Here is a 21,891-nt window from a genome sequence, read left to right as displayed (position 1 = left end):
CGGATAGTGTTATGCTCTCTCCCGCCGCATGGTTAAGAAAATTGTGTTTGCGAACTATAATAGGTGCGATCATACCAGCACTAATGCACCGGATCCCATCAGAACTCCGCAGTTAAGCGTGCTTGGGTGTGAGTAGTACTAGGATGGCTGACCTCCTGGGAAGTCCTTGTGTTGTGATGCCAAGGCATCTTAGGCTAGTTTCACTAGCATTTTTCTGTTAGTTTTAGTTGTTTTATGCATTTTCTTGAGCTTAAAGTAACCAAGAATGGTTAAATGAATAACAAAGCAATGAACCATCCAAACAGTATGATTTTGATGCAAATTCCATGAGTTTTTAGTTATATTACTTGAATGCTATGAATGGAAGATTTCTCATGAAATTTTGCAAGACTTTGATGCAGTTGTTTGGATGATTTCAGGGAAGAAGAGGTTAGGCAAGGAAGCAACAAAATCAATAAAGGAAGCTTGAATATCACATGTGGAGTTTAAGCTCCAGTTTAAGCTCCAGTTTAAGCTCCAGTTTAAGCGCCAGTTTAAGCTTAAACTGGAAGTTAAACGCCAAAAATGAGAAATGCACCAGGGAGCCATTTCCACGTTTAAGCTTCAGTTTAACCTTAAACTGAAGCTTAAACGTGTTCGACCAAAATTCTCCTCCAGGGTTGCTTTCTTCATTTCCACGTTTAAGCTTCAGTTTAACCTTAAACTGAAGCTTAAACGTGTTCGACAATTCCACACTCCAGGGTTGCCTTCTTCCATTTCCACGTTTAAGCTTCAGTTTAACCTTAAACTGAAGCTTAAACGTGTTCGACTACTTTACCCTCCAGGGTTGCTTTCTTCCATTTCCACGTTTAAGCTTCAGTTTAACCTTAAACTGAAGCTTAAACGTGCTTGAATTATACCACCTCCAGGAGTGTCCAACGTTTAAGTTGCAGTTTAAGCTTAAACTGCAACTTAAACGCCAATATTTGAAAAGGTTTCTGGGCCAAAGATATTGCAGGTTAAATTAGCATTTGAGCACAAACATTAACTTAAACGTACTCTGGTATGAAACCCAATTGAATATCATGGTTTATGGGATTGGGCCTGAAGAATTGATGAGTCTGGAATTTCAATTTGTTGAGTCATGTGTCATTACTTGATTATCACTAAGTTGGCTCAATGAATGTTACAGAATTGGATCAGCAGCCTCATCAGGATTATGGATTATAAACCCAAAGCAAAAGGAAATCAAGGAAAGGCCTCAAAGCCCAAGAAACACAACAGAAGCTCAATTTAGAAAGTGTATAAATAGGATAGAATTTAAGTTAGTAAAAGAAACTTGGGATCAATTTTTCGAGTTTTCATACTTTTTGTAATTGAATTCAGAGCTATGACTCACTAAACCCCTTTCATTGGGTTAGGGAGCTCTATTGTAATTCAATGAATCAATAATAGTTTTTATCTTCTTCTTCAATCTTTTCTCTTGAATTTTGTTAGAAAGCTTCTCGATCTAATTCCATTGGTTAGTTGTCTTGGGAAAGAAACTATCCATAATTGGAATCCTTCGGAACCTTGGGAAAGGAATGGAGGATTCATGCTAGAGAAGCTTTCTCACAGTGAATTGGATTGGGGTTTGGATGGATATTGTGACATGTAATCCTACCAAATTGTGGTTCATGAAACTGTGTGGTATAATCAGTGATCGAGCATCATCTCTTCTTATGAACATTTAAACCAAGGGATTGGGAATTTGTTTGTTTTTAGAGAGAATTGGTGAGCCAAGGGATTGGGATCCAATCATATAAGATTGCCAAGCAAAATTCAATGAATGCATTGGTTGAGGAAGGGATAAAAATGTTTTGATTCGGAGATCTCAATATCTCCTGAAACCCAATGAATTCCCCATTTCTGATCTACCACTTTCTCTTTACATTCTGCAATTAAATTCATGCAATCACCCCGATCCCTTTTTAATTTCAGCAATTTAGCTTCTCGCTCTTTAATTCATGCAATTTAAGATTCCGCAATTTCAATTTCTTGCCATTTACGTTTCCCGCCAATTTTACATTCCGTAATTCTCATCTAAATCTTGATTCCGCTCAACTAGAACACACTTCTAATCCGAATTGCTCACTCAACCAATCCTTGTGGGATTCGACCTCACTCTATTGTGAGTTTTTACTTGACGATAACCGGTGCATTTGCCGGAAGAAATTTTTGCCGATCGTGCAATTTCCTAAAATCGTAGCATCAAGTTTATGGCGCCGTTGCCGGGAATTGGTTTTCGATTGACAATTCTCAAATTGGAAGTTAACTAGATTGAGCATTTTTCTTGTTTTGTTAATTCAGTTCAAGTTACTTGTTGAATTTTAATTTCTGCACTCTGTTACTTGCTTTCTTTCTTTATGCCTTTAAATTCAAGCAACTAACTCACTGACTCACTAACTATTTGAATTAATTCCTCAACTGCTCTAACCATACTCTTCCATTAACCAAGAGTATTTCACTTGTTTGTTGCCTGTGCTGTGTTCTTGTATGACAGGTAGGAGAGGAGAGACATCAGCTCCTCCATATACTGAACCAGAGAGGACCCTTCATAAACTTAGAAGGGAAGCAAGAGGGAAGAGAGTACTGGGAGAAGAAGAATCTGAAGGAGAATCTGAGGACAATTTTGAGGAAGCTCTAGATCTCAACATGGATAGAGAAGTTCACAACCATGAGAGAGCTGATGGAAACAATGCAATTTCCGAGAGGAGGGTTCTTGGTTCATACATAAACCCAACCTCTGGGAATTGTGGTAGCAGCATTCAGAAACCACCCATTCAGGCCAACAATTTTGAACTCAAACCACAGCTAATATCACTGGTGGAGAATCATTGTTCATTTGGTGGGAGTGCTAATGAAGATCCAAACCAACATCTCACAAAATTCCTGAGAATTTGCGACACTGTGAAGTCCAATGGAGTCCAGGAAGATGCCTATAAACTGCTCTTGTTCCCATTTTCACTTAGGGACAAGGCAGCTAAGTGGCTGGAATCATTCCCAAGGGGGAGCCTAACAACCTGGGATGAGGTGGAAAGCAAGTTTCTGGCACGTTTCTACCCCCCACAAAAGGTCAAGAGGCTTCGATCTGAGGTTCAGACTTTTAGACAACAAGATGGTAAAACTCTCTACGAGGCATGGGAGAGGTTCAAGGATTTGACAAGGAAATGCCCACCAGACATGTTCCATGACTGGGTGCAATTGCATATTTTCTATGATGGACTTTCTTATGAATCAAGGAAGGCTGTAGACCATTCATCAGGAGGTTCATTGAACAGGAAAAAGACTGTGGAAGAAGCCATTGAAGTGATTGAGACAGTGGCTGAGAATGAGTACTACTATGCTTCAGAGAGACACAACACTAAGGGAGTCATGGAGCTGAACCATGTTGATACAATTCTAGCCCAAAACAAGGTATTTGCCAAGCAACTAGCAGAGCTCACCAGGAAATTAGAAACAAATCAAGTGGCTGCAATACACACAAAAGATCAAGAGGAAGTAAGCACTGAAAGAGGTGATTGGGAAGAGGCCAACTATGTGGGAAATCAACAAAGGCAACCATATGATCCACATTCCAACACTTACAACCCAGGCTGGAAAAACCACCCAAACTTTGGGTGGGGAAACCAGCAAACCCAACCACAAAACCACAAACCTTACAACCCCAACCAACATAACAATTCCACATACCAAAACTCCAACCAAAGATCATACCAAGCCACACAAAACACTTACTCCCAACCACCATATCATGGCCAAAATAATCAACCTGCCCAACCTAATCCGAACCAACAATTTCAAGATCAATTAAACAGGATAGAAGGAATGCTTGCAAACATGGGTCAGGACATAAGTGAGTTGAAAAGCTTTAGGGATGATGTGAGATCTACCTTAAGGAACCATGGTGAAAAACTCAAGAGGATGGAGTCTCGAGTAGGAGAGCTATCTCAACAGGCCCCCAAGTCAACTGCAGTGTTCCCTAGTGACACAGAAAAGAATCCTAAAGGGGAACAAAAGGGAGTGAGATGGGAAGAATGCAAGGCCATCACCATATTGAAGGAAGTCTCAGAAGAAGAAGGAATCAGACCCTCAGAACAGGAGCCAGAAATCTTGAAGGAAGGTGTGGAAGAAGCTAAGCAGGAAAGTGAAACTGAGCAAGCCAAGGAACTGCAAAATAAAGGCATGCTGGAAACATACCAACCAAAAGCACCATTTCCTCAGAGGTTAGGAGGAGGTGAAAAAGGGAAAACATATTCAAGGTTTTTAGAGACATTTAAGTCTCTCCATATCAATATTCCCTTTCTTGAGATTCTCCAGCAGATGCCTACACATATCAAGTATTTGAAGGAATTGCTGAGCAAGAAAAGAGTTTTGAAGGGAGGACAAACTGTAATAATGAACAAAGAATGCAGTGCCCTCATCAAGAAGGACATAGTCTCTAAGAAAACAGACCCAGGAAGTTTTCATATCCCCTGCATCATAGGGGAAACAAAAATTGACAGAGGATTCTGTGATCTAGGAGCTAGCATAAATGTGATGCCTCTGACTCTTATGAAGAGGCTACAACTGAATGAGGTGAGATCCACTGATGTAATCATACAACTGGCTGACAAAACTCAGAAGCAAGCTGAAGGGGTAGTTGAGAATGTGCTGGTGAAAGTGGGAAATTATTTCTTCCCCACAGACTTTGTCATTTTGGACATGGAGGAAAGCTACCTACACCCTATCATTCTGGGAAGGCCATTTCTAGCCACTGCTAGAGCGCTCATAGATGTAGAACAAGGAGAGCTAATTTTGAGAATACATGATGAACAGCTCATTTTCCATGTTTTCAAACCTGCATCTGAGCCTGAACCAGAACCTGAAAAGCCCAAGGATGATAGTAGCCATCTGTGTTTGGAGGAAAGCAATCCAGCAGCTGAAACTCTGAAATAGTGCTTGGAAGGCAAACAAGAATTGCAAGAGTTAAAGCCACAAGAATCAATAGAAACAGCTCAGAAGGATCCTCCTGGCATAAGGGTCAATGAAGAAATCCTCAAGAGAAAGGGAAGAATTGTAAAGAAATTGCCAAGAGGGTGGAGAAACAAGAAAATTCCCACTGAACGTTTCTCTCCGGGAGATAAAGTGATATCAAGTCATTATCTGCCAATCCCACCTGGCCTCAAAACCATTCCTTCCCAGCTCCCTCAAGTGTTCACAATCAGGAAAGTTCTTTCTATGGAACATTTGGAAATCATGAAGGAATCAAATGGGGACGTTTTCATAGTGAGAGGAGAGGACATCAAGCACTACAATCCACCCTAACAAGGGACAACCGTCAAGCTAATGACGTTAAAGAAGTGCTTGTTGGGAGGCAACCCAACCTGAGGTAATACTCCTTTGCTGTTTCTTTTAATTGTTTCAATAAAAAGGTGAAGTAGTTTCTGTGCATTGCAAAGAATTAAGTTTGGTGTTTCACACCAAACAATGAATTCGTGGATCAATAATTCAAAGGGGAATGTGTGACTCTAAGTTTCGTGTTCCACCATACAGATCAACTGAACACAACAACCTTTGAATTATATGAAAGGAACAACCATTCTAAGCAATCACAGAAATGCTTAAAATCCTTAGCAGCAACTTCATTCCAAGGAGAATTCAAGGATTCAAGGAGCAGAGGAGTAAGTAGGAGACTAAGTTTGGTGTTCACACACCAACTTAAGACTCAGACACTTGCCCATACATAGTTGAGCTAACCACTCAAGTGCTTGAGAAGCAAGCAACTTCATCACTCTTTGCAGGAAAGGAAACAAGGATCTTAGAAAGAACATGAAGCAACAACTAGGAGAAGAAGGAGAAATCAAATTGTTTCCTGGCAACAAAGAGAAAACAAGAAATTTCACAAGGTGGTATTGTTCCTTGACCATTCTTTAAAAGGCAAACAAAAGCATGCTTGTTCTGGTTAAACTGTAATTGTTGAATCTTTCTGGAATGTGAAGTTTTTAGTATGAGTGTTGGTTTACTGCTTTGAATAGAGTGAATGCCTAGATGTTTGGATATAACTTCACCTTCTTAAACAAATGCTTGCCATGCTTGTTCTGTTTCCAAAAATAAAAGAAAAGTTTGAACAAAAGTAACTTAGCTCAATTAGTGACAAATCAAGTAGAATTAAGTGGTGGTATGCATGCTTGATTGTTTAGTCAGATCACTGGAAATTGAGTGTAGAATTATCATTTTTTTTTGTAGAAGTTTGAATACTGTCTATGGATCTTGATGAATAAATGTCTTTGGCCATGAAAAAGAAAGAAAAAGAAGAAGAAAAAGCCACTAAAAAAGGGCAACCAAAAAGCAAAAAAATTGAGAAAATAAACTAGGCACCAATGGTTTGAACTTCTGAGACAAATGCCTGTGGTGTTTATGTATTAAGGATATGCTTGGATGAATAGGTTCTGAGGAGTGTTTCAACACTTGGTAACTTGGGTTAACTAACCCGGGATTATCAACCAAAAGTCCATTATCAAGAGCAACCTAAATACAAAACATTTAGTCACACAAAGAGGTGCTGGGCACCAATGTCTCAAGAAGAAATGTGAACTAAAATGCCTGTAGTGGATATGTGTAGTGCACTGATAAGAAAAAGAAAATGCCAAAGGCTTGTGCAACACATGACACTGAGCAAACAAGGAGCAAAGGAGCTCTAAGAAAAAGAAAAACAAAGAAGGGAAAAGTGCCAAGGACATAAGAATAACAAGGGGCCATAGCAGTGTTTGATGGATGCAATGAAAAAGTGATAATCTCACCTGATAAGAATGAAAAAGTGATGCTGCAACTTTCTGCATAAAACCCTTCTGATGAACTTCAAATGCTTGCTAATATAGCCAATGTAATTGCTTTCTGTTTCATACTTTCTTCTCAAATAACTCAGGACTTGCTTAGGGACAAGCAAGTATTAAGTTTGGTGTTGTGATGCCAAGGCATCTTAGGCTAGTTTCACTAGCATTTTTCTGTTAGTTTTAGTTGTTTTATGCATTTTCTTGAGCTTAAAGTAACCAAGAATGGTTAAATGAATAACAAAGCAATGAACCATCCAAACAGTATGATTTTGATGCAAATTCCATGAGTTTTTAGTTATATTACTTGAATGCTATGAATGGAAGATTTCTCATGAAATTTTTCAAGACTTTGATGCAGTTGTTTGGATGATTCCAGGGAAGAAGAGGTTAGGCAAGGAAGCAACAAAATCAATAAAGGAACCTTGAATATCACATGTGGAGTTTAAGCTCCAGTTTAAGCTCCAGTTTAAGCTTAAACTGGAGCTTAAACGCCAAAATCATGAAAGCTGAGGAAAAGCTGAAAGTGGCGTTTAACCTCCAGTTTAACCTTAAACTGGAAGTTAAATGCCAGAAATGAGAAATGCACCAGGGAGCCATTTCCACGTTTAAGCTTCAGTTTAACCTTAAACTGAAGCTTAAACGTGCTCGACCAAATTCTCCTCCAGGGTTGCTTTCTTCATTTCCACGTTTAAGCTTCAGTTTAACCTTAAACTGAAGCTTAAACCACACTCCAGGGTTGCCTTCTTCCATTTCCACGTTTAAGCTTCAGTTTAACCTTAAACTGAAGCTTAAACGTGTTCGACTACTTTACCCTCCAGGGTTGCTTTCTTCCATTTCCGCGTTTAAGCTTCAGTTTAACCTTAAACTGAAGCTTAAACGTGCTTGAATTATACCACCTCTAGGAGTGTCCAACGTTTAAGTTGCGGTTTAAGCTTAAACTGCAACTTAAACGCCACTATTTGAAAAGGTTTCTGGGCCAAAGATATTGCAGTTTAAGTTAGCATTTGAGCACAAACATTAACTTAAACGTACTCTGGTATGAAACCCAATTGAATATCATGGTTTATGGGATTGGGCCTGAAGAATTGATGAGTCTGGAATTTCAATTTGTTGAGTCATGTGTCATTACTTGATTATCACTAAGTTGGCTCAATGAATGTTACAGAATTGGATCAGCAGATCAGGATTATGGATCATAAACCCAAAGCAAAAGGAAATCAAGGAAAGGCCTCAAAGCCCAAGAAACACAACAGAAGCTCAATTTAGAAAGTGTATAAATAGGATAGAATTTAAGTTAGTAAAAGAAACTTGGGATCAATTTTTCGAGTTTTCATACTTTTTGTAATTGAATTCAGAGCTATGACTCACTAAACCCCTTTCATTGGGTTAGGGAGCTCTATTGTAATTCAATGAATCAATAATAGTTTTTATCTTTTTCTTCAATCTTTTCTCTTGAATTTTGTTAGAAAGCTTCTCGATCTAATTCCATTGGTTAGTTGTCTTGGGAAAGAAACTATCCATAATTGGAATCCTTCGGAACCTTGGGAAAGGAATGGAGGATTCATGCTAGAGAAGCTTTCTCACAGTGAATTGGATTGGGGTTTGGATGGATATTGTGACATGTAATCCTACCAAATTGTGGTTCATGAAACTGTGTGGTATAATCAGTGATCGAGCATCATCTCTTCTTATGAACATTTAAACCAAGGGATTGGGAATTTGTTTGTTTTTAGAGAGAATTGGTGAGCCAAGGGATTGGGATCCAATCATATAAGATTGCCAAGCAAAATTCAATGAATGCATTGGTTGAGGAAGGGATAAAAATGTTTTGATTCGGAGATCTCAATATCTCCTGATACCCAATGAATTCCCCATTTCTGATCTACCACTTTCTCTTTACATTCTGCAATTAAATTCATGCAATCACCCCGATCCCTTTTTAATTTCAGCAATTTAGCTTCTCGCTCTTTAATTCATGCAATTTAAGATTCCGCAATTTCAATTTCTTGCCATTCACGTTTCCCGCCAATTTTACATTCTGCAATTCTCATCTAAATCTTGATTCCGCTCAACTAGAACACACTTCTAATCCGAATTGCTCACTCAACCAATCCTTGTGGGATTCGACATCACTCTATTGTGAGTTTTTACTTGACGATAACCGGTGCACTTGCCGGAAGGAATTTTTGCCGATCGTGCAATTTCCTAAAATCGTAGCATGCACCTACAGTACCCGCAAGGCTTCACGGATAGTGTTATGCTCTCTCGCGCCGCATGGTTAAGAAAATTGTGTTGCGAGCTATAATAGGTGCGATCATACCAGCACTAATGCACCGGATCCCATCAGAACTCCGCAATGGCCTCATCCTCGGCATGCACCTACTGTACCCGACAGGCTTCGCGGATAGTGTTATGCTCTCTCGCGCCGCATGTTTAAGAAAATTGTGTGTGCAAACTATAATAGGTGCGATCATACCAGCACTAATGCACCGGATCCCGTCAGAACTCCGTAGTTAAGCGTGCTTGGGCGAGAGTGGTACTAGGATTGGTGACCTCCTGGGAAGTCCTCGTGTTGCACCTTTTTTTTTTACGTCGTGCCGACCCTCATTCTCTAAATGACGCTATCTCGAGTAGGACACCTAAGGGCGAGCCGCAATGGTCTTATCCTCGGCAGGCACCTACAGTACCCGCAAGGCTTCGCGGATAGTGTTATGCTCTCTCGCGTCGCATGGTTAAGAAAATTGTGTGTGTGAACTATACTAGGTGCGATCATACCAGCACTAATCCACCGGATCCCAGCAGAACTCCACAGTTCAGCGTGCTTGGGCGAGAGTAGTACTAGGAATGGTGACCTCCTGGGAAGTCCTCGTGTTGCACCTCTTTTTTTTTTTTTTTACGTCGTGCCGACCCTCATTCTCTAAATGACGCTATCCCGAGTAGGCCACCTAAGGGCAAGCCTCAATGGCCTCATCCTCGGCAGGCCCCTACAGTACCCGCAAGGCTTCGCGGATAGTGTTATGCTCTCTCGCGCCGCATGGTTAAGAAAATTGTGTGGGCGAACTATACTAGGTGCGATCATACCAGCACTAATCCACCGGATCCCATCAAAACTCCACAGTTAAGCGTGCTTGGGCGAGAGTAGTACTAGGATGGGTGACCTCCTGGGAAGTGCTCGTCTTGCACCTCTTTTTTTTTTTTTTTTTTACGTCGTGCCGACCCTCATTCTCTAAATGACGCTATCCCGAGTAGGACACCTAAGGGCGAGCCGCAATGGCCTCATCCTCGGCTGGCACCTACAGTACCCACAAGGCTTCGCGGATAGTGTTATGCTCTCCCGCGCCGCATGGTTAAGAAAATTGTGTGTGCGAACTATAATAGGTGCGATCATACCAGCACTAATGCACCGGATCCCATCAGAACTCCGTAGTTAAGCGTGCTTGGGCGAGAGTAGTACTAGGATGGGTTACCTCATGGGAAGTCCTCGTGTTGCACCTTTTTTTTTTTACGTCGTGCCGACCCTCATTCTCCAAATGACGCTATCCCGAGTAGGACATCTAAGGGCGAGCCGCAATGGCCTCATCCTCGGCAGGCACCTACAGTACCTGCAAGGCTTCGCCGATAGTGTTATGCTATCTCGCGCCACATGGTTAAGAAAATTGTGTGTGCGAACTATAAAAGGTGCGATCATACCAGCACTAATGCACCGGATCCCATCAGAACTCCGCAGTTAAGCGTGCTTGGGCGAGAGTAGTACTAAGATGGGTGACCTCCTAGGAGGTCCTCGTGTTGCACCTTTTTTTTTTTTACGTCGTGCCGACCCTCATTCTCTAAATGACGCTATCCCGAGTAGGACACCTAAGGGCGAGCCGCAATGGCCTCATCCTCGGCATGCACCAACAGTACTCGCAAGGCTTCGCGGATAGTGTTATGCTCTCTCGCGCCGCATGGTTAAGAAAATTGTGTGTGCGAACTATAATAGGTGCGATCATACCAGCACTAATGCACCGGATACCGTCAGAACTCCGTAGTTAAGCGTGCTTGGGCGAGAGTAGTACTAGGATGGGTGACCTCCTGGGAAGTCCTCGTGTTGCACCTTTTTTTTTTACGTCGTGCCGACCCTCATTCTTTAAATGACGCTATCGCGAGAAGGACACCTAAGGGCGAGCCGCAATGGCCTGATCCTCGGCAGGCACCTACAGTTTCCACAAGACTTCGCAGATAGTGTTATGCTCTCTCGCGCCGCATGGTTAAGAAAATTGTGTGTGCAAACTATAATAGGTGCGATCATACCAGCACTAATCCACCGGATCTCATCAGAACTCCGCAGTTAAGCGTGCTTGGCCGAGAGTAGTACTAGGATGGGTGACCTCCTGGGAAGTCCTCGTGTTGCACCTCTTTTTTTTTTTTTTTTTTTTTACGTCGTGCCGACCCTCGTTCTCTAAATGACGCTATCCCGAGTAGGCCACCTAAGGGCGAGCCGCAATGGCCTCATCCTCGGCAGGCACCTACAGTACCCGCAAGGCTTCGCGGATAGTGTTATGCTCTCTCGCGCCGCATGGTTAAGAAAATTGTGTGTGCGAACTATAATAGGTGCGAACTATAACAGGTGCGATCATACCAGCACTAATGCATCGGATCCGATCATAACTCCGCAGTTAAGCGTGCTTGGGCGAGAGTAGTACTAGGATGGGTGACCTCCTGGGAAGTCCTCGTGTTGCACCTCTTTTTTTTTTATGTCGTGCCGACCCTCATTCTCTAAATGACGCTATCCCGAGTAGGACACCTAAGGGCGAGCCATAATGGCCTCATCCTCGGCATGCACCAACAGTACTCGCAAGGCTTCGCGGATAGTGTTATGCTCTCTCGCGCCGCATGGTTAAGAAAATTGTGTGTGCGAACTATAATATGTGCGATCATACCAGCACTAATGCACCGGATACCATCAGAACTCCGTAGTTAAGCGTGCTTGGGCGAGAGTAGCACTAGGATGGGTGACCTCCTGTGAAGTCCTCGTGTTGCACCTTTTTTTTTTACGTCGTGCTTACCCTCATTCTCTAAATGATGCTATCCCGAGTAGAACACCTAAGGGCGAGCCGCAATGGCCTCATCCTCGGCAGCCACCTACAGTACCCGCAAGGCTTCGCGGATAGTGTTATGCTCTCTCGCGCCGCATGGTTAAGAAAATTGTGTGTGCGAACTATAATAGGTGCGATCATACCAGCACTAATGCATCGGATCCCATCATAACTCCGCAGTTAAGCGTGCTTGGGCGAGAGTAGTACTAGGATGGGTGACCTCCGGGAAAGTCCTCGTGTTGCACCTCTTTTTTTTTTTTTACGTCGTGCCGACCCTCATTCTCTAAATGACGCTATCCCGAGTAGGACACCTAAGGGCGAGCCGCAATGGCCTCATCCTCGGCAGGCACCTATGGTACCCGCAAGGATTCGCGGATAGTGTTACGCTCTCTCGCGACGCATGGTTAAGAAAATTGTGTGTCCGAACTCTAATATATGCGATCATACCAGCACTAATGCACCGGATCCCATCAAAACTCCGCAGTTAAGCGTGCTTGGGCGAGAGTAGTACTAGGATGGGTGACCTCCTGGGAAGTCCTCGTGTCGTACCCTTTTTTTTTTACGTCGTGCCGACCCTCATTCTCTAAATGACGCTATCCCGAGTAGGACACCTAAAGGCGAGCCGCAATGGCCTCATCCTCGGCAGGCACCTACAGTACCCGCAAGGCTTCGCGGATAGTGTTATGCTCTCTCGTGCCGCATGGTTAAGAAAATTGTGTGTGCGAACTATAATAGGTGCGATCATACCAGCACTAATGCACCGGATCTCATCAGAACTCCGCAATTAAGCGTGCTTGGGCGAGAGTAGTACTAGGATGCGTGACCTCCTGGGAAGTCCTCGTGTCGCACCCTTTTTTTTTCTTTTTTTTTACGTCGTGCCGACCCTAATTCTTTAAATGACGCTATCCCGAGTAGGACACCTAAGGGCGAGCCGCAATGGCCTCATCCTCGGCAGGCACCTATGGTACCCGCAAGGATTCGCGGATAGTGTTACGCTCTCTCGCGACGCATGGTTAAGAAAATTGTGTGTCTGAACTATAATATATGCGATCATACCAGCACTAATGCACCGGATCCCATCAGAACTCCGCAGTTAAGCGTGCTTGGGCGAGAGTAGTACTAGGATGGGTGACCTCCTGGGAAGTCCTAGTGTTTCACCTCTTTTTTTTTATGTCGTGCCGACCCTCATTCTTTAAATGACGCTATCCCGAGTAGGACACTTAAGGGCAAGCCGCAATGGCCTCATCCTCGGCAGGCACCTACAGTACCCGCAAGGCTTCCCGGATAGTGTTATACTCTCTCACGCCCCATGGTTAAGAAAATTGTGTGTGCAAACTATAATAGGTGCGATCATACCAGCACTAATGCACCGGATCCCATCAGAACTCCGCAGTTAAGCGTGCTTGGACGAAAGTAGTTCTAGGATGGGTGACCTCCTGGGAAGTCCTCACGTTGCACCTCTTTTTTTTCTTTTTTTACGTCGTGCCGACCCTCATTCTTTAAATGACGCTATCCCGAGTAGGACACTTAAGGGCGAGCCGCAATGGCCTAATCCTCGACAGGCACCTACAGTACCCGCAAGGCTTCGCGGATAGTGTTATACCCTCTCACGCCGCATGGTTAAGAAAATTGTGTGTGCGAACTATAATAGGTGCGATCATACCAGCACTAATGCACCGGATCCCATCAGAACTCCGAAGTTAAGGGTGCTTGGGCGAGAGTAGTACTAGGATGGGTGACCTCTTGGGAAGTCCTCGTGTTGCACCTCTTTTTTTTATTTTTTTTTACGTCTTGCTGACCCTCATTCTTTAAATGATGCTATCCCGAGTAGGACACCTAAGGGCGAGCCGCAATGGCCTCATCCTCGGTAGGCACCTACGGTACCCGCAAGGATTCGCGGATAGTGTTACGCTCTCTCGCAACGCATGGTTAAGAAAATTGTGTGTCCGAACTATAATATATGCAATCATACCAGCACTAATGCACCGGATCCCATCAGAACTTCGCAGTTAAGCGTGCTTGGGCGAGAGTAGTACTAGGATGGGTGACCTCCTGGGAAGTCCTCGTGTTTCACCTATTTTTTTTTTTTTACGTCATGCCGACCCTTATTCTTTAAATGACGCTATCCCGAGTAGGACACTTAAGGGCGAGCCGCAAAGGACTTATCCTCGGCAGGCACCTACAGTACCCGCAAGGCTTCACGGATAGTGTTATACTCTCTCACGCCGCATGGTTAAGAAAATTGTGTGTCCGAACTATAATATATGCGATCATACCAGCACTAATGCACCGGATCCCATCAGAACTCCGCAGTTAAGCGTGCTTGGGCGAAAGTAGTTCTAGGATGGGTCACCTCCTGGGAAGTCCTCGCGTTGCACCTCTTTTTTTTTCTTTTTTTACGTCGTGCCGACCCTCATTCTTTAAATGACGCTATCCCGAGTAGGACACTTAAGGGCGAGCCGCAATGGCCTCATCCTCGACAGGCACCTACAGTACCCGCAAGGCTTCGCGGATAGTGTTATACTCTCTCACGCCGCATGGTTAAGAAAATTGTGTGTGCGAACTATAATAGGTGCGATCATACCAGCACTAATGCACCGGATCCCATCAGAACTCCGAAGTTAAGGGTGCTTGGGCGAGAGTAGTACTAGGATGTGTGACCTCTTGGGAAGTCCTCGTGTTGCACCTCTTTTTTTTATTTTTTTTTACGTCTTGCTGACCCTCATTCTTTAGATGACGCTATCCCGAGTAGGACACCTAAGGGCGAGCCGCAATGGCCTCATCCTCGGCAGGCACCTACGGTACCCGCAAGGATTCGCGGATAGTGTTACGCTCTCTCACGATGCATGGTTAAGAAAATTGTGTGTCCGAACTATAATATATGCGATCATACCAGCACTAATGCACCGGATCCCATCAGAACTCCGCAGTTAAGCGTGGTTGGGCGAGAGTAGTACTAGGATGGGTGACCTCCTGGGAAGTCCTCGTGTTTCACCTCTTTTTTTTTTTTTTACGTCGTGCCAACCCTCATTCTTTAAATGACGCTATCCCGAGTAGGACACTTAAGGGCGAGCCGCAATGGCCTCATCCTCGGCAGGCACCTACAGTACCCGCAAGGCTTCGCGGATAGTGTTATACTCTCTCACGCCGCATGGTTAAGAAAATTGTGTGTGCAAACTATAATAGGTGCGATCATACCAGCACTAATGCACCGGATCCCATCAGAACTCCGCAGTTAAGCGTGCTTGGGCGAAAGTAGTTCTAGGATGGGTCACTTCCTGGGAAGTCCTTGCGTTGCACCTCTTTTTTTTCTTTTTTTACGTCGTGCCGACCCTCATTCTTTAAATGACGCTATCCCGAGTAGGACACTTAAGGACGAGCCGCAATGGCCTCATCCTCGACAGGCACCTACAGTACCCGCAAGGCTTCGCGGATATTGTTATACTCTCTCACGCCGCATGGTTAAGAAAATTGTGTGTGCGAACTATAATAGGTGCGATCATACCAGCACTAATGCACCGGATCCCATCAGAACTCCGAAGTTAAGGGTGCTTGGGCGAGAGTAGTACTAGGATGTGTGACCTCTTGGGAAGTCCTCGTGTTGCACCTCTTTTTTTATTTTTTTTTTACGTCTTGCTGACCCTCATTCTTTAAATGACGCTATCCCGAGTAGGACACCTAAGGGCGAGCCGCAATGGCCTCATCCTCGGCAGGCACCAACGGTACCCGCAAGGATTCGCGGATAGTGTTACGCTCTCTCACGATGCATGGTTAAGAAAATTGTGTGTCCGAACTATAATATATGCGATCATACCAGCACTAATGCACCGGATCCCATTAGAACTCCGCAGTTAAGCGTGGTTGGGCGAGAGTAGTACTAGGATGGGTGACCTCCTGGGAAGTCCTCGTGTTTCACCTCTTTTTTTTTTTTTTTACGTCGTGCCGACCCTCATTCTAAAAGGACGCTATTCTGAGTAGGACACTTAAGGGCGAGCCGCAATGGCCTCATCCTCGGCAGGCACCTACAGTACTCGCAAGGCTTCGCGGATAGTGTTATTCTCTCTCACGCCGCATGGTTAAGAAAATTGTGTGTGCAAACTATAATAGGTGCGATCATACCAGCACTAATGCACCGGATCCCATCAGAACTACGCAGTTAAGCGTGCTTGGGCGAAAGTAGTTCTAGGATGGGTGACCTCCTGGGAAGTCCTCGCGTTGCACCTCTTTTTTTTCTTTTTTTACGTCGTGCCGACCCTCATTCTTTAAATGACACTAACCCGAGTAGGACACTTAAGGGCGAGCCGCAATGGCCTCATCCTCGACAGGCACCTACAGTACCCGCAAGGCTTCGCGGATAGTGTTATACTCTCTCACGCCGCATGGTTAAGAAAATTGTGTGTGCGAACTATAATAGGTGCGATCATACCAGCACTAATGCACCGGATCCCATCAGAACTCCGAAGTTAAGGGTGATTGGGCGAGAGTAGTACTAGGATGGGTGACCTCTTGGGAAGTCCTCGTGTTGAACCTCTTTTTTTTATTTTTTTTTACGTCTTGCCGACCCTCATTCTTTAAATGACGCTATCCCGAGTAGGACACCTAAGGGCGAGCCGCAATGGCCTCATCCTCGGCAGGCACCTACGGTACCCGCAAGGATTCGCGGATAGTGTTACGCTCTCTCGCGACGCATGGTTAAGAAAATTGTGTGTCCGAACTATAATATATGCTATCATACCAGCACTATTGCATCGGATCCCATCAGAACTCTGCAGTTAAGCGTGCTTGGGCGAATGTAGTTCTAGGATGGGTGATCTCCTGGGAAGTCCTCGCGTTGCACCTCTTTTTTTTCTTTTTTTTACGTCGTGCCGACCCTCATTCTTTAAATGACGCTATCCCGAGTAGGACACCTAAGGGCGAGCCGCAATGGCCACATCCTCGGCAGGCTCCTACGGTACCCGCAAGGCTTCGCGGATAGTGTTACGCTCTCTCGCGCCGCATGGTTAACAAAATTGTGTGTGTGAACTATAATAGGGGCGATCATACCAGCACTAGTGCACCGGATCTCATTAGAACTCCGCAGTTAAGCGTGCTTGGGCGAGAGTAGTACTAGGATGGGTGACCTCTTGGGAAGTCCTCGTGTTGCACCTCTTTTTTTTATTTTTTTTTACGTCTTGCCGACCCTCATTCTTTAAATGACGCTATCCCGAGTAGGACACCTAAGGGCGAGCCGCAGTGGACTCATCCTCGGCAGGCACCTACGGTACCCACCAGGCTTCGCGGATAGTGTTATGCTCTCTCGCGCCGCATGGTTAAGAAAATTGTGTGTGCGAACTATAATAGGTGCGATCATACCAGCACTAATGCACCGGATCCTATCAGAACTCCGCAATTAAGCGTGCTTGGGCGAGAGTAGTACTAGGATGGGTGACCTCCTGGGAAGTCCTCGTGTTGCACCTCTTTTTTTTTTTTTTACGTCGTGCTGACCCTCATTCTCTAAATGACGCTATCCCGAGTAGGAAACCTAAGGGCAAGCCGCAATGGCCTCATCCTCGGCAGGCACCTACGGTACTCGCAAGACTTCGCGGATAATGTTTTGCTCTCTCGCGCCGCATGGTTAAGAAAATTGTGTGTGCAAACTATAATAGGTTCGATCATACCAGCACTAATGCACCAGATCCCATCAGAACTCTGCAGTTAAGCGTGCAGTACTAGGATGGGTGACCTTTTGAGAAAGAAAAAGAAAGAAGATCCAAAGGGCAAAGGAAAGCAAGGAGAATCGAGCAAAGAAATAGGGACATGAAGACTAAAGGTGGTGAAGTTCCTTTGTTTTTTTTATGCTTTATTAAATAAAGAAGATGTATGTCTGAAATATGGTATACCTTCTAGGTCGCTCTCTTGTATGCATTTTCTTTTATGTTTCCCATTCCATGCATCACCACTCACAGGTTTGGAATAGTTGCTTGTCTTAAGTACTTTCACTTGTCAATGGAATAAAAGATGTAGTTTGAGCAAGAACAGAGAGAAATCTAGCTTAAAAAGAAGCATGTTGTCCCATAGAAAAGTGCTAGTATTTATACATTCATTGTGAAAGAATCAGGGCTCAAGAAATTCAAAAGGATGCTTGCTTATACAAGACTAGTTGGTTAAGGGCTACAAGACTTTAGAAGTAAAAGCACAAATAACCTTGACAACAAAGAAAACAAAGAACAAAGAATGAAAGGATAGGCATCAATGACAAAATTTGGATATGTGTCTGTGGTGATTGGTGTTAAGAGACATACTTGGGCTAGTAAATCCGAGAGGTGCTTTATCACCCGATAACTTGAGTTAACTAACTCGGGATTATCGGTTGAAAACTCACAATCAAGAGTAGCTCTACAACAGAACATTTAGCAACCCAAAGAGGTGCTGGACACCACTATCCAAATAAAATTTCAATGTTATATGCCTGTGATTGAATGTGTTAAGGAGAGAGGCTTGAGTTAGTAAATCTTTAAGAGTGTCTCAACACTTAACAACTTAAACCAACTGGTTTGGGATTGTTGATTGAAAGCTTATGCTAAAGAGCCGCCTTAAGACAAGATTTCGAGCTCAAATGAAATAAGAAGAAATACACAAAAAAAAGAGAAGCAAAGAAAAGAATGGTTCAAGGATCATGTGCTACGGTATAGAAAAAGAAGTCTAGTGAAGTTAACCAATTTAGTATTAAAGCAAGCATTTTAATTGAAAAAGTTGATTAGCCGTGTTCATTTGCAATAAATTAATGACTACACAAATGAGGATGACATGTTCAATGAAAAAATTCCTCTCTAATAAAACATTCAAGTCTAGCATCTTAGATTCTTGTGACAAAGTCTTTTATCTTTTGCTTGAGGACAAGCAACACTTTAAGTTTGGTGTTGTGATGCATTTGCATATTTACTATATTAGCTAGTTAGTTTAGTTGGTTTTAGCTTAGTTTCACTCATTTTCTTTAAATAAACAAGTATTTTTATGAGGTTTGTCTTCATGCATGAGAATACCAAGGAACATGTTGATTGTAGCCAAAGTCATGCAAATGATTTAAGGAATACATAAATGAATGAGTATGAATGAATCTCATGAAATTAATTGCATGGATTGGTAAGACTTTGAAGCTATTTCCCTTGTTAATGATAGGTGATGAAACAAGAAAGCATTGAAGCAAGAATGAAGCAAACTGGGCAAGAAGAAGAGGAGTTGTTGGCGTTGCCAACTTGGAGAAAAGGTGAGTGTTTGAAGGCAACGCCAGGCAACTTGGAAAGCTCATTTGGGCGTTGCCAACTTGGAGAAAAGGTGAGTGTTTGAAGGCAACGCCAGGCAACTTGGAAAGCTCATTTGGGCGTTGCCAACTTGGAGAAAGGGTGAGTGTTTGAAGGCAACGCCAAGCAACCTTGGAGTGCACATTTGGGCGTTGCCAACTTGGGCCAGGAAGGAGCTTCGAGGGCGTTGCCAACGTGGGGAGTATAGGCGTTGTTCAAGGCAACGCTAAGCTAGAAGAATTTGCCCAGCCAAGAAGCTCGAGCACGTTGCCAACGTGCTACTTCATTGGCGTGTTTCAAGGCAACGCCAGGAAGGAAAGCTTGGCAGGCACCACACCTTGGATCTCCACCCATCGAGCACGTTGCCAACGCCACTCTTCATTGGCGTGTTTCAAGGCAACGCCAGGCTTGGCAGGCACCACACCTTGGATCTCCACCCATCTAGCACGTTGCCAACGCCACTTTTCATTGGCGTGTTTCAAGGCAACGCAGCAAGCCTTAGACCTCCACCCAAAGGCGTGTTCAAGGACAACGCCAAGCAACAAGCATGGAGCCTTGAGGAAGGCTCGAGCACGTTGCCAACGCCAGCTTCCAAAGGCGTGTTTGGTGACAACTCCAGCAGCAAGAAGGCTTGGGTAGGAAGGGTGTGAAGCACGTTGCCAACGCCAAATTCTGAAGGCGTGTTCCTTGGCAACGCAGCAAGCAACCTTGGGGAGCTAGTCCAAAGCCTCGAGCACGTTGCCAGCCTAGAGATGAGGGGCGTGTTTGAGGACAAGGCAGGCAAACAACGCTGAATAGAAGACTTGGCCCAGGAAAGGGAGATGCACGTTGCTAACTTGAAATTATAAGGGCGTGTGTGGCAACAACGCAGCAAGCTTAGAGCTAAGAGACAGAGAGAGAGCACGTTGCCAACTTGGGATTGCATGGGCGTGTTCATCAACAACGCAGCAACCCTGGCAGCCTGACCTTTCCCTCTTCCATGGAGTATATCTTGAGTTGTAGACCTTCAAATGATGCACTCTTAACGGCATTGGAAAGTAGACATCCAGAGCTTTCCAACCATATATCATAGTATGGGATTGACATTCGTTTAAACCTTCAAAAACGGGCTTCATTTAGAGCTTCAGAATCTGAAGGCGTTGGCAACTTGGAAATACAAAGGCGTGTTTGCCAAAAACGCCTGCGATTTTAGCAGCCTGACCATGTCCCTTTCAATGGAATATATCTTGAGTTACAGAGATCCAAATTGAGTGCTTTCAGTTGCGTTGGAAAGCTAACATTCAGAGCTTTCCAACCATATATAATAGTCTATGGTGGAGCACAAAATTGAAGCCAAATCAGAATCATCTTTAGGCCCCAAAAACATGAACATGAAGTTGAAATTCAAGAAGGCTAGAAGGCAGCCCATGAGGAAGCAACGAGCACATTGCCAACGTGCCAACAAGGGGGCGTGTTCAGCAACAACGCCAGCCCCATGTCTCAGCCTTGGGAGGTTTGGCACGTTGCCAACTTGGAAGAGAGGGGCGTGTTCAGCATCAACTTCAACAAACTTGGCAGCCGAACCTTACCCTCTTTGAGGAAGCATAACTTGAGCTAGAAAATTCCAATTGAGATGATTCCAAGTGCATTAGAAAGAAGACACTCTGAGCTTTCCAATGATGTATAATAGTCCATATTGAAGCAGAGGATGGACACTCAAATTCTGGGCAACATTAAGCATGAAAGTAGAGTCAAGAAGAAGAAAAACAAGTTGTTAGCAACAACTTGGGCTAGCAACGCCCAAGTCTCAAAGCTCACTCCCAGGAAAACACAATGCACGTTGCCAACGTGCATTAAGGCTAGCGTTATTGGCAAAAACGCCAAGCCATTGGGCCAGAAGCATCATGAATGAACTCCTCCTTCCATGTCTAGCAACACTTCTTCCATTGAGCCAAGAATTCAACAAAGAGGAAGCCCACATTGCTAGCCCAATTAAAGATCTTTGAAGGAGTTTTAGGACTAATATAAATAGAGAAGGAGTTTGTACTTTAGGAGGACTTTTTGACACTTAGATTTCTAGATTTTTAGCACTTACTAGCACTTTTACTTGGAGAACTCTCTAGCACTTCCGGGAGGATATCCGGAGAGCTATTTTGGTTCTTCTTGGAACTTTTCTTCTTCATTTTTGAGTTTTTAAGCATTTTCTTCTTCCTCTTCATCTTTCTTCACACTTAGTTTAATTTTCATTTATGGCAATTGTTGTTGAAATTGAGGCTATGATTCACTAAACCCCACTTTCATTAGGGGGAAGAGCTCTGCTTGTTTGAATGCATTGATAAATCATCTTCTCCTTCTCAATTCAAGTGGTTAATTCAAGAGGAAATTCTTGTTCTTCAAAGATTCAACCACCATCGAGAGAGGGGTTAATCTATATGAATTATGTGGTGAATTTGAGAAATGAACCACATAGTTCAGTTTAGAGTTCATCCTTTCATAATCTCCTTAATCAATACACTTTGGTTGGTATGTGAGATGTAACCTCCCTAAGTTGAGATTCTGGAAATTGTGTGGCTTGGATTTGAAATTGAGCTTCATCTCTTCTCATGAACAATTAGATCACGAGAGTGGCAATTGGCTATGTTGAGAGAAATTGGATTACCAAGAGATTGGGATTCAATTACCTACTTGCCATGGATCTATACCCATGATTGAGAAGGAATTGAT

General features: G+C 43.8%; 28 non-coding genes and 1 pseudogene across 28 annotated transcripts; 28 read left to right on the top strand and 1 right to left on the bottom strand.

The window, feature by feature from the left end:
- The first annotated feature begins 61 nt into the window (after positions 1–61).
- On the top strand, positions 62–180 carry LOC130939012 (5S ribosomal RNA). Its single transcript, XR_009070146.1, has one exon. It is a non-coding gene; the product is annotated as a 5S ribosomal RNA (ribosomal RNA).
- Positions 181–3,099: 2,919 nt separating this feature from the next.
- LOC130937066 (small nucleolar RNA R71) lies at positions 3,100–3,203 on the bottom strand. Its single transcript, XR_009068302.1, has one exon. It is a non-coding gene; the product is annotated as a small nucleolar RNA R71 (small nucleolar RNA).
- Positions 3,204–9,295: 6,092 nt separating this feature from the next.
- LOC130938745 (5S ribosomal RNA) lies at positions 9,296–9,414 on the top strand. The gene has a single exon (XR_009069895.1). It is a non-coding gene; the product is annotated as a 5S ribosomal RNA (ribosomal RNA).
- Positions 9,415–9,594: 180 nt separating this feature from the next.
- On the top strand, positions 9,595–9,713 carry LOC130936878 (5S ribosomal RNA). The gene has a single exon (XR_009068193.1). It is a non-coding gene; the product is annotated as a 5S ribosomal RNA (ribosomal RNA).
- Positions 9,714–9,900: 187 nt separating this feature from the next.
- On the top strand, positions 9,901–10,019 carry LOC130938893 (5S ribosomal RNA). The gene has a single exon (XR_009070034.1). It is a non-coding gene; the product is annotated as a 5S ribosomal RNA (ribosomal RNA).
- Positions 10,020–10,209: 190 nt separating this feature from the next.
- Positions 10,210–10,328, top strand: LOC130936899 (5S ribosomal RNA). Its single transcript, XR_009068213.1, has one exon. It is a non-coding gene; the product is annotated as a 5S ribosomal RNA (ribosomal RNA).
- A 181-nt stretch (positions 10,329–10,509) lies between these two features.
- LOC130937616 (5S ribosomal RNA) lies at positions 10,510–10,628 on the top strand. The gene has a single exon (XR_009068827.1). It is a non-coding gene; the product is annotated as a 5S ribosomal RNA (ribosomal RNA).
- A 182-nt stretch (positions 10,629–10,810) lies between these two features.
- LOC130938370 (5S ribosomal RNA) lies at positions 10,811–10,929 on the top strand. The gene has a single exon (XR_009069538.1). It is a non-coding gene; the product is annotated as a 5S ribosomal RNA (ribosomal RNA).
- Positions 10,930–11,109: 180 nt separating this feature from the next.
- LOC130938534 (5S ribosomal RNA) lies at positions 11,110–11,228 on the top strand. The gene has a single exon (XR_009069697.1). It is a non-coding gene; the product is annotated as a 5S ribosomal RNA (ribosomal RNA).
- Positions 11,229–11,437: 209 nt separating this feature from the next.
- LOC130938883 (5S ribosomal RNA) lies at positions 11,438–11,556 on the top strand. The gene has a single exon (XR_009070024.1). It is a non-coding gene; the product is annotated as a 5S ribosomal RNA (ribosomal RNA).
- A 182-nt stretch (positions 11,557–11,738) lies between these two features.
- Positions 11,739–11,857, top strand: LOC130938933 (5S ribosomal RNA). Its single transcript, XR_009070071.1, has one exon. It is a non-coding gene; the product is annotated as a 5S ribosomal RNA (ribosomal RNA).
- Positions 11,858–12,037: 180 nt separating this feature from the next.
- On the top strand, positions 12,038–12,156 carry LOC130938932 (5S ribosomal RNA). Its single transcript, XR_009070070.1, has one exon. It is a non-coding gene; the product is annotated as a 5S ribosomal RNA (ribosomal RNA).
- Positions 12,157–12,341: 185 nt separating this feature from the next.
- LOC130938876 (5S ribosomal RNA) lies at positions 12,342–12,460 on the top strand. Its single transcript, XR_009070018.1, has one exon. It is a non-coding gene; the product is annotated as a 5S ribosomal RNA (ribosomal RNA).
- Positions 12,461–12,641: 181 nt separating this feature from the next.
- Positions 12,642–12,760, top strand: LOC130938855 (5S ribosomal RNA). The gene has a single exon (XR_009069998.1). It is a non-coding gene; the product is annotated as a 5S ribosomal RNA (ribosomal RNA).
- A 190-nt stretch (positions 12,761–12,950) lies between these two features.
- On the top strand, positions 12,951–13,069 carry LOC130938836 (5S ribosomal RNA). Its single transcript, XR_009069980.1, has one exon. It is a non-coding gene; the product is annotated as a 5S ribosomal RNA (ribosomal RNA).
- Positions 13,070–13,250: 181 nt separating this feature from the next.
- On the top strand, positions 13,251–13,369 carry LOC130938874 (5S ribosomal RNA). The gene has a single exon (XR_009070016.1). It is a non-coding gene; the product is annotated as a 5S ribosomal RNA (ribosomal RNA).
- Positions 13,370–13,557: 188 nt separating this feature from the next.
- On the top strand, positions 13,558–13,676 carry LOC130936869 (5S ribosomal RNA). The gene has a single exon (XR_009068186.1). It is a non-coding gene; the product is annotated as a 5S ribosomal RNA (ribosomal RNA).
- A 190-nt stretch (positions 13,677–13,866) lies between these two features.
- LOC130938885 (5S ribosomal RNA) lies at positions 13,867–13,985 on the top strand. The gene has a single exon (XR_009070026.1). It is a non-coding gene; the product is annotated as a 5S ribosomal RNA (ribosomal RNA).
- Positions 13,986–14,170: 185 nt separating this feature from the next.
- Positions 14,171–14,289, top strand: LOC130938954 (5S ribosomal RNA). Its single transcript, XR_009070091.1, has one exon. It is a non-coding gene; the product is annotated as a 5S ribosomal RNA (ribosomal RNA).
- A 189-nt stretch (positions 14,290–14,478) lies between these two features.
- On the top strand, positions 14,479–14,597 carry LOC130937711 (5S ribosomal RNA). Its single transcript, XR_009068915.1, has one exon. It is a non-coding gene; the product is annotated as a 5S ribosomal RNA (ribosomal RNA).
- Positions 14,598–14,787: 190 nt separating this feature from the next.
- On the top strand, positions 14,788–14,906 carry LOC130938909 (5S ribosomal RNA). The gene has a single exon (XR_009070049.1). It is a non-coding gene; the product is annotated as a 5S ribosomal RNA (ribosomal RNA).
- A 186-nt stretch (positions 14,907–15,092) lies between these two features.
- On the top strand, positions 15,093–15,211 carry LOC130938951 (5S ribosomal RNA). Its single transcript, XR_009070088.1, has one exon. It is a non-coding gene; the product is annotated as a 5S ribosomal RNA (ribosomal RNA).
- Positions 15,212–15,399: 188 nt separating this feature from the next.
- Positions 15,400–15,518, top strand: LOC130937699 (5S ribosomal RNA). Its single transcript, XR_009068904.1, has one exon. It is a non-coding gene; the product is annotated as a 5S ribosomal RNA (ribosomal RNA).
- Positions 15,519–15,708: 190 nt separating this feature from the next.
- On the top strand, positions 15,709–15,827 carry LOC130938935 (5S ribosomal RNA). The gene has a single exon (XR_009070073.1). It is a non-coding gene; the product is annotated as a 5S ribosomal RNA (ribosomal RNA).
- A 186-nt stretch (positions 15,828–16,013) lies between these two features.
- LOC130938917 (5S ribosomal RNA) lies at positions 16,014–16,132 on the top strand. Its single transcript, XR_009070056.1, has one exon. It is a non-coding gene; the product is annotated as a 5S ribosomal RNA (ribosomal RNA).
- A 188-nt stretch (positions 16,133–16,320) lies between these two features.
- On the top strand, positions 16,321–16,439 carry LOC130938774 (5S ribosomal RNA). The gene has a single exon (XR_009069922.1). It is a non-coding gene; the product is annotated as a 5S ribosomal RNA (ribosomal RNA).
- A 190-nt stretch (positions 16,440–16,629) lies between these two features.
- On the top strand, positions 16,630–16,748 carry LOC130936933 (5S ribosomal RNA; annotated as a pseudogene).
- Positions 16,749–16,937: 189 nt separating this feature from the next.
- Positions 16,938–17,056, top strand: LOC130938685 (5S ribosomal RNA). Its single transcript, XR_009069841.1, has one exon. It is a non-coding gene; the product is annotated as a 5S ribosomal RNA (ribosomal RNA).
- Positions 17,057–17,246: 190 nt separating this feature from the next.
- LOC130938393 (5S ribosomal RNA) lies at positions 17,247–17,365 on the top strand. Its single transcript, XR_009069560.1, has one exon. It is a non-coding gene; the product is annotated as a 5S ribosomal RNA (ribosomal RNA).
- Positions 17,366–21,891: the final 4,526 nt, after the last annotated feature.

This window comes from Arachis stenosperma, chromosome 6, assembly GCF_014773155.1.
Source record: "Arachis stenosperma cultivar V10309 chromosome 6, arast.V10309.gnm1.PFL2, whole genome shotgun sequence".
In the NCBI taxonomy this organism is placed as follows: Eukaryota; Viridiplantae; Streptophyta; class Magnoliopsida; order Fabales; family Fabaceae; genus Arachis; species Arachis stenosperma.
Note: the sequence above shows the minus strand (reverse complement) of the source record. Positions and strands in the feature narration are given on the sequence as shown.